Below are 5,940 nucleotides of genomic sequence, written 5' to 3'. Positions count from 1 at the left end.
CGGTTTTTTAATTAAAACACTAAACATTTTAAATGTTATTCGTTGTGTTTGTTGGTTTATAACCAGGCACATCTTTGCCGGGTTTCGCCTTTAAGCTTGAAATATTTTTTATGGTGGATTTCCATGAACCAAAAACAACAGTATTTTAAAAAAACAAGCTTATTGACAACGAAATTTTTATGATCCTTTTTTTAAACCAAAAGTGTTCACAAAAAAAATCCCCTTTAAAAAGTTATCCCCAAAATAGAAATCATATACATAGATGGTAGTTGTAGTTTTTTCAGCCACAGTGAAGCGTGGACGGGTCCTCTAGTCTATATATAAAAATTAAGGGGAAAAATTTCCTGTTCGCACACTCCTCCAGACACTTGCCCGATTTCAATGAAATTTTCGGGGGGGATTGGGGTCTGTTTGGAGGGTGCACATAAGAAATTTAATGTGTGTATCATTGCACGTTTTGAAAAAAAAAAAATTATACATCCCGCCTATACAAATTCTCATGAAATAATGGTTTGCCGCAAGATTGGCAGTCCTGTCAAATGCCTTTTACTAATAAACAGAAACAACTGGCTCATGGTAACAATTAATAAAAAAAAAAACATTTACATCGCATGTTGATCGTTTTTGCCTGTCATTCGTTCTTTCTATGGATGACTGTCAAGCTAACAAGACATACAGAACGTAAGTGTTCCGAATGCACTGAGTGTATCAAAAAAAAGTTTCAACATTGTGTGTATTTCTCTCAGATTTCAACGTGATTAGCATTCGGCGACGACACGGCAAGTGAGTATTGTTGTTGTTTCATATGTGATGCCATGCGGTTCGATTGCCGCTTGAGTGCGTGTGGGGGTAAAATACATAGTCTAAGATGTAGTTTTAGGTTAAGTTTTCCATTTTTATTTATGTACTTCAAATATGCATATTTTTATTTATATACTTCAAATATGCATACTCTAGCATGACCACCGGGGACAACACTAACTACCTTTTTCAAGTTGTGTGAAAACGATGAATTTGCAAGAACATTGCTATATTCCGAAATACCACAATATTTCACTTGGAATCCATCATCGAAAACATTTCAACGACGAAAGCAAGAGGAGCGTGTTGACGGTTATCCAAATGTCCGTAAAACCGATGCCTTAAGACGCATTTACACCATCCATCCGAACAACGCCGAATGTTTTTATTTGCGTCTGCTATTAGTCAACGTGCGCGGACCAAGATCATTTGATGATTTGAAAACTGTTGACGGTCAGTTGTGTGCGACGTATCGTGAAGCATGCCAGCGACTGCATTTGTTTGAAGATGATGTGCATTGGGACACCGCACTTCATGACGCATCACTCACATCTCATCCATAACAAATACGTGTACTATTCGCCATAATAATATCTACATGCCAATAACTATGGAATAAGTACAAGACTGCATGACCGAGGACTTATTAATTTTGGCGCGTAATCGAGCATCGGACGCTGACTTGCTATATACATTACAAATTTATAATTCTGCTTTGATATTGGTTGAAGATCTGTGACAATTGCGAATAAGGCATTAGCTCAACTTGGCATTACTGCGTCCATTCATTGACCATGAGCTTCAACGTGAACAACAATACGATTGCAATGAATTGCATGCTTTCATACAAGCTAACATTACCAAATTGAATATTCAGCAGAAAAATGCTTATGATAAGATTATACGAGCGGTTGACAATAACGCCGGTGGATTCTACTTTCTTGATGCGCCCGGTGGTACAGGAAAAACGTTTCTGATCTCTTTGATTCTTGCTACTATACGGTCACAGCAGAAAATTGCGCTGGCAATTGCTCGTCATCGCTGCTACTCTACTTGATGGCGGCCGAACAGCACATTCTGCGTTGAAATTACCTTTGAACATCCAAGTCGTTGAAACACCAACGTGCAACATATCGAGGAATTCAACAATGGCAAAAGTTTTGCGAGGAGCTGGAATAGTTATATGGGATGAGTGCCTAATGGCTAACAAAAAGTCATTAGAAGTATTCAATAGAACAATGCAAGATTTACGCCAAAAGCAACAACTTTTTAGCGGAGCATTAGTCTTATTACCCCGCGATTTTCGGCAAACCTTCGTCAGTCATTCCTCGATCAACTCCTGCCGACGAAATAAACGTATGTTTAAAATCGTCAGTTTGTGGGAACATGTTCAAAGGCTGACTCTTACCATCAACATGGGAGTCCAATTGCAAAATGATCGATCCGCAGCGGCGTTTTCGAAGCAGTTGTTGGACATTGGCGAAGGCAAAATACCAATCGATGATACCGGTTTGATCAAATTGCCGAACAACTTTTGTACACTTTTACAATCGAAAGAAGAATTGATTGAAAGTGTATTTCCGAATATTGTTCAACACTATCAACGACACGATTATTTAAGTGAATGCGCAATATTGGCACCGAAAAATGTACACGTCAACGAAATCAATTTTGCCATTCAAGAAAAACTGCCAGGAGAAGCTACAACATATATGTACATCGATTGATAGCGTTTTAAATCAAGATGAAGTAGTCAATTATCCAACTGAATTCTTGAATTCTTTGGATCCCCCGGTCTGCCACCGCATCGTTTGGTCCTGAAAGTCGGTTCACCCATTATACCTCTACGAAATCTGAAGCCACCGACTTTGTGTAATGGCACAAGACTTTCAGTCAAAAAATTGTGGCCAAATTTGATTGAAGCAACAATACTAAATGGCAAGACAGCAGGTGAAGTTGTACTCTTACCACGCATTCCCATGATTCCAACGGATATGCCGTTTGAATTTAAGCTCTTGCAGTTCCCAGTACGTCTTGCCTTTGCGATGACCATCAACAAATCGCAAGGGCAAACGTTTCAAGTGTGCGGCGTCAATTTGGAAGAACCGTACTTCTCCTACGGCCAATTGTTCGTCGCTCGAGAGTGGGAACACCAAGGTGCTTATTCATTTACGCGCCAGGTGGAAAAACCAAAAATGTTGTATACCAATATGTTTTATAAATGTTTTATAAATAATTAACAGTTTTACAACAATAAATAAAACACAAAGTAAAAAACAGCTAGTATGTTTTATAAACGTTTTATAAATAAGTAACAGTTTTACAACAATAAATAAAACACAAAGTAAAAACCCTTAAGAGTTTTAATCGATTTAGGTGTAGCGAAACGCACAGGGTAACAGCTAGTTTTTTATACTTTGTAAACGCTCTAGCGGCTAAAGTATTTGACCTAGGCGAGTGAAATAAATAGTGTTCACAAAAAAAATGAAGTTGTTTGGGAAAAATCACATTTTCTTTAACATTGTAAACGCTGTAGCGGCTAAAGTATTTGACGTAATCGAAGAGCTTTCAGGAACACTAGCACTCGTCCCCTAAGCTCTCCCAGGGGAGTGCCAATAGTGTTCACAAAAAATGTAGTTTTTGAGAAAAATCACATTTTTTAATTTTGTAAACGACTAAAGTAGCATTAATTAGCTAAATCAAAGGGCTATTGCTGAAGCGCTAGGGACGTGAAATAAATTGCATTAAAAATCACATTAGCTAAATCAAAGGGCTTCAAGGAGACTAGTGCTCGTCCCATAAGCGCTAACAGGGACGTGACAATAGTGTTCACAAAAAATGTAGTTTTTTCAGAAAAATCACATTTTTTTAATTTTTAAACGCTCTAGCGGCTAAAGTGTTTGACCTAAAGTATTTGAGGTGAGTCAATAGTGTTAACAAAAGTTTTTTGAAAAAATCAAATTTTTAATTTTGTAAACGCTTCTAAGTATTTGCAAAACTAGCACTGTCCTCTAAACCCTACCAGGGGCGTGGCAATAGTGTTCACAAAAATTTAGTTTTTTGAGAAAAATCACATTATTTTTAACTTGGTAAACGCTCTGGCGGCTAAAGTATTTGACCTAGGTGGGCCAAATAAATTGCATTAGTTAGCGAAATCAAAGCGCTTCCAGGAAAACTAGCACACGTCCTCTAAGCTCTACCAAAAGTGTTCACAAAGAAGTGAAGTTCTACCTAAGGGCATGCCAATAGTGTTCACAAAAAAAATTAGTTTTTAAATTTGAGAAAAACAAAGTATAAATTGCATTAATTAGCTAAATCGGCTTGAAGGAGACTGTGCTCGTCCAAAGCCTAACAGGGACGTGACAATAGGTTCTAAAAAATGTAGTTTTTTTTTCAGAAAAATCCTTTTTAGGCTCGTGTGGTTAGACAAATGAAACTTCCCGATTAGTTAGCGGCCTAAATCATAAGGGCTTTCCAGGAGAAACATATATTTTTGACTTTGTTAGCGTTGTAGCGGCTAAAGTATTAGACCGATTAGTTAGTGTGAAGAGCTTTCGCAAAAACTAGCACTGCCCCCTATACCCCACCAGGGGCGCGGCAATAGTGTTCACAAAAAATTTAGTTTTTTGAGAAAAATCACATTTTTTTAAACTTTGTAAACGATCTAGCGGCTAAAGTATTTGACCTAGGCGAGTGAAATGAACTGCTTTAGTTAGCGAAATCGAAGGCTTCCAGGAAAACTAGCACCCGTTCTCTAAGCGCTACCAGGGACGTGGCAATAGTGTTCACAAACAATGTAGTTTTTTCAGAAAAATCACATACAGTTTGTATTTTGACGCTCTTAATTTTGCACCCTCTATTCATAAAGTATTTGTCCTAGGTGGGTCAAAAAAATAGCATTAGTTAGCGAAATCAAAGCGCTTCCAGGCAAACTTACACACGTCCCTAAACGCTAACAGGGGCGTGGCAATAGCGTTCACAAACAATGTAGTTTCTGCAGAAAAATCACATTTTTTTAACTTTGTAAACCCTGTAGCGGCTAAAGTATTTGATCTAGGCGAGTGAAGTAAATTGCTTTGGTTAGATAAATCGAAGAGCTTCGAGGGAAACTAGCTCACGTCCCTTAAGCCTCACAAATGGCGTGGTAATAAAGTTCATAAAAAAATTTAGTTTTTTGAGAAAAATCACATTTTTTTAACTTTGTGAACGCTCCAGCGGCTAAACCATTGGACCTAGTTGGGTCAAATAAATTGCGTTGGTTAGGCATATCGAAGGGCTTCCCGAAAAACTAGCACTAGCCCCCGAATTCCTACCAGGGGCGAGGAAAAATTGTTTACAAAAAAATGTAGATTTTTGAGAAAAATAATATTTTTTTAACTTTGTAAACGCTCTAGCGGCTTAACTATTTGACCTAGTTGGGTCAAATAAATTGCGTTGGTTATTCAAATCGAAGGGCTTCCCGAAAAACTAGCACTAGCCCCCGAATTCCTACCAGGGGCGTGTTAAAAGTGTTTACAAAAAAATGTAGATTTTTGAGAAAAATTACATTTTTTTAACTTTGTAAACGCTCTAGCGGCTAAACCATTTGACCTAGTTGGATCTATTAAATTGCGTTGGTCACTTTTTTTTTAATTTTCAACGCTCTAGCGACTTAAGTCTTTGACCTAGGTTAGTCAAATACATTGCATTGGTTAGACAGATCGAAGTGCTTCCAGGAAAACGAGCACTCGTCCCCTAAGCGCTACCAGAGGCGTGGCAATAGTGTTCTAAAGTAAAGTAGGTGCGTGGAGTCCCTCCGCGCGGATGAAGTCATACCTCTTAGTGATATTCCAAGAAATGCATATCATTTTGTATGAAAGAAGACTAGAAAACTTAAATTCACATTTTATAAATTTATGATGCACATAAAATGAAGAATAAGACAAAGTCTAAATGAAGGAACTTTGACTAGAAAAGTACTTCTGTCTCTTCGTTGCGGAAAAGAATATGCAGCGTAATCATCTCTCTTTTGTAATCGATCAGCATGCGTTGAAGGCCCAGCAGTTATCGGTGAATTGACGACCGTTGATTCATCAGCAGTTATAGATGCTCCCGCAGAGATTGATGGAACAGCAAACGTTGAATCTTTTTTAACGCGCT

This window comes from Bactrocera neohumeralis, unplaced genomic scaffold (assembly GCF_024586455.1).
Source record: "Bactrocera neohumeralis isolate Rockhampton unplaced genomic scaffold, APGP_CSIRO_Bneo_wtdbg2-racon-allhic-juicebox.fasta_v2 cluster10, whole genome shotgun sequence".
NCBI lineage: Eukaryota > Metazoa > Arthropoda > Insecta > Diptera > Tephritidae > Bactrocera > Bactrocera neohumeralis.
The sequence above is the reverse complement of the archived record's forward strand: the minus strand, read 5'-3'. Positions refer to the sequence as shown.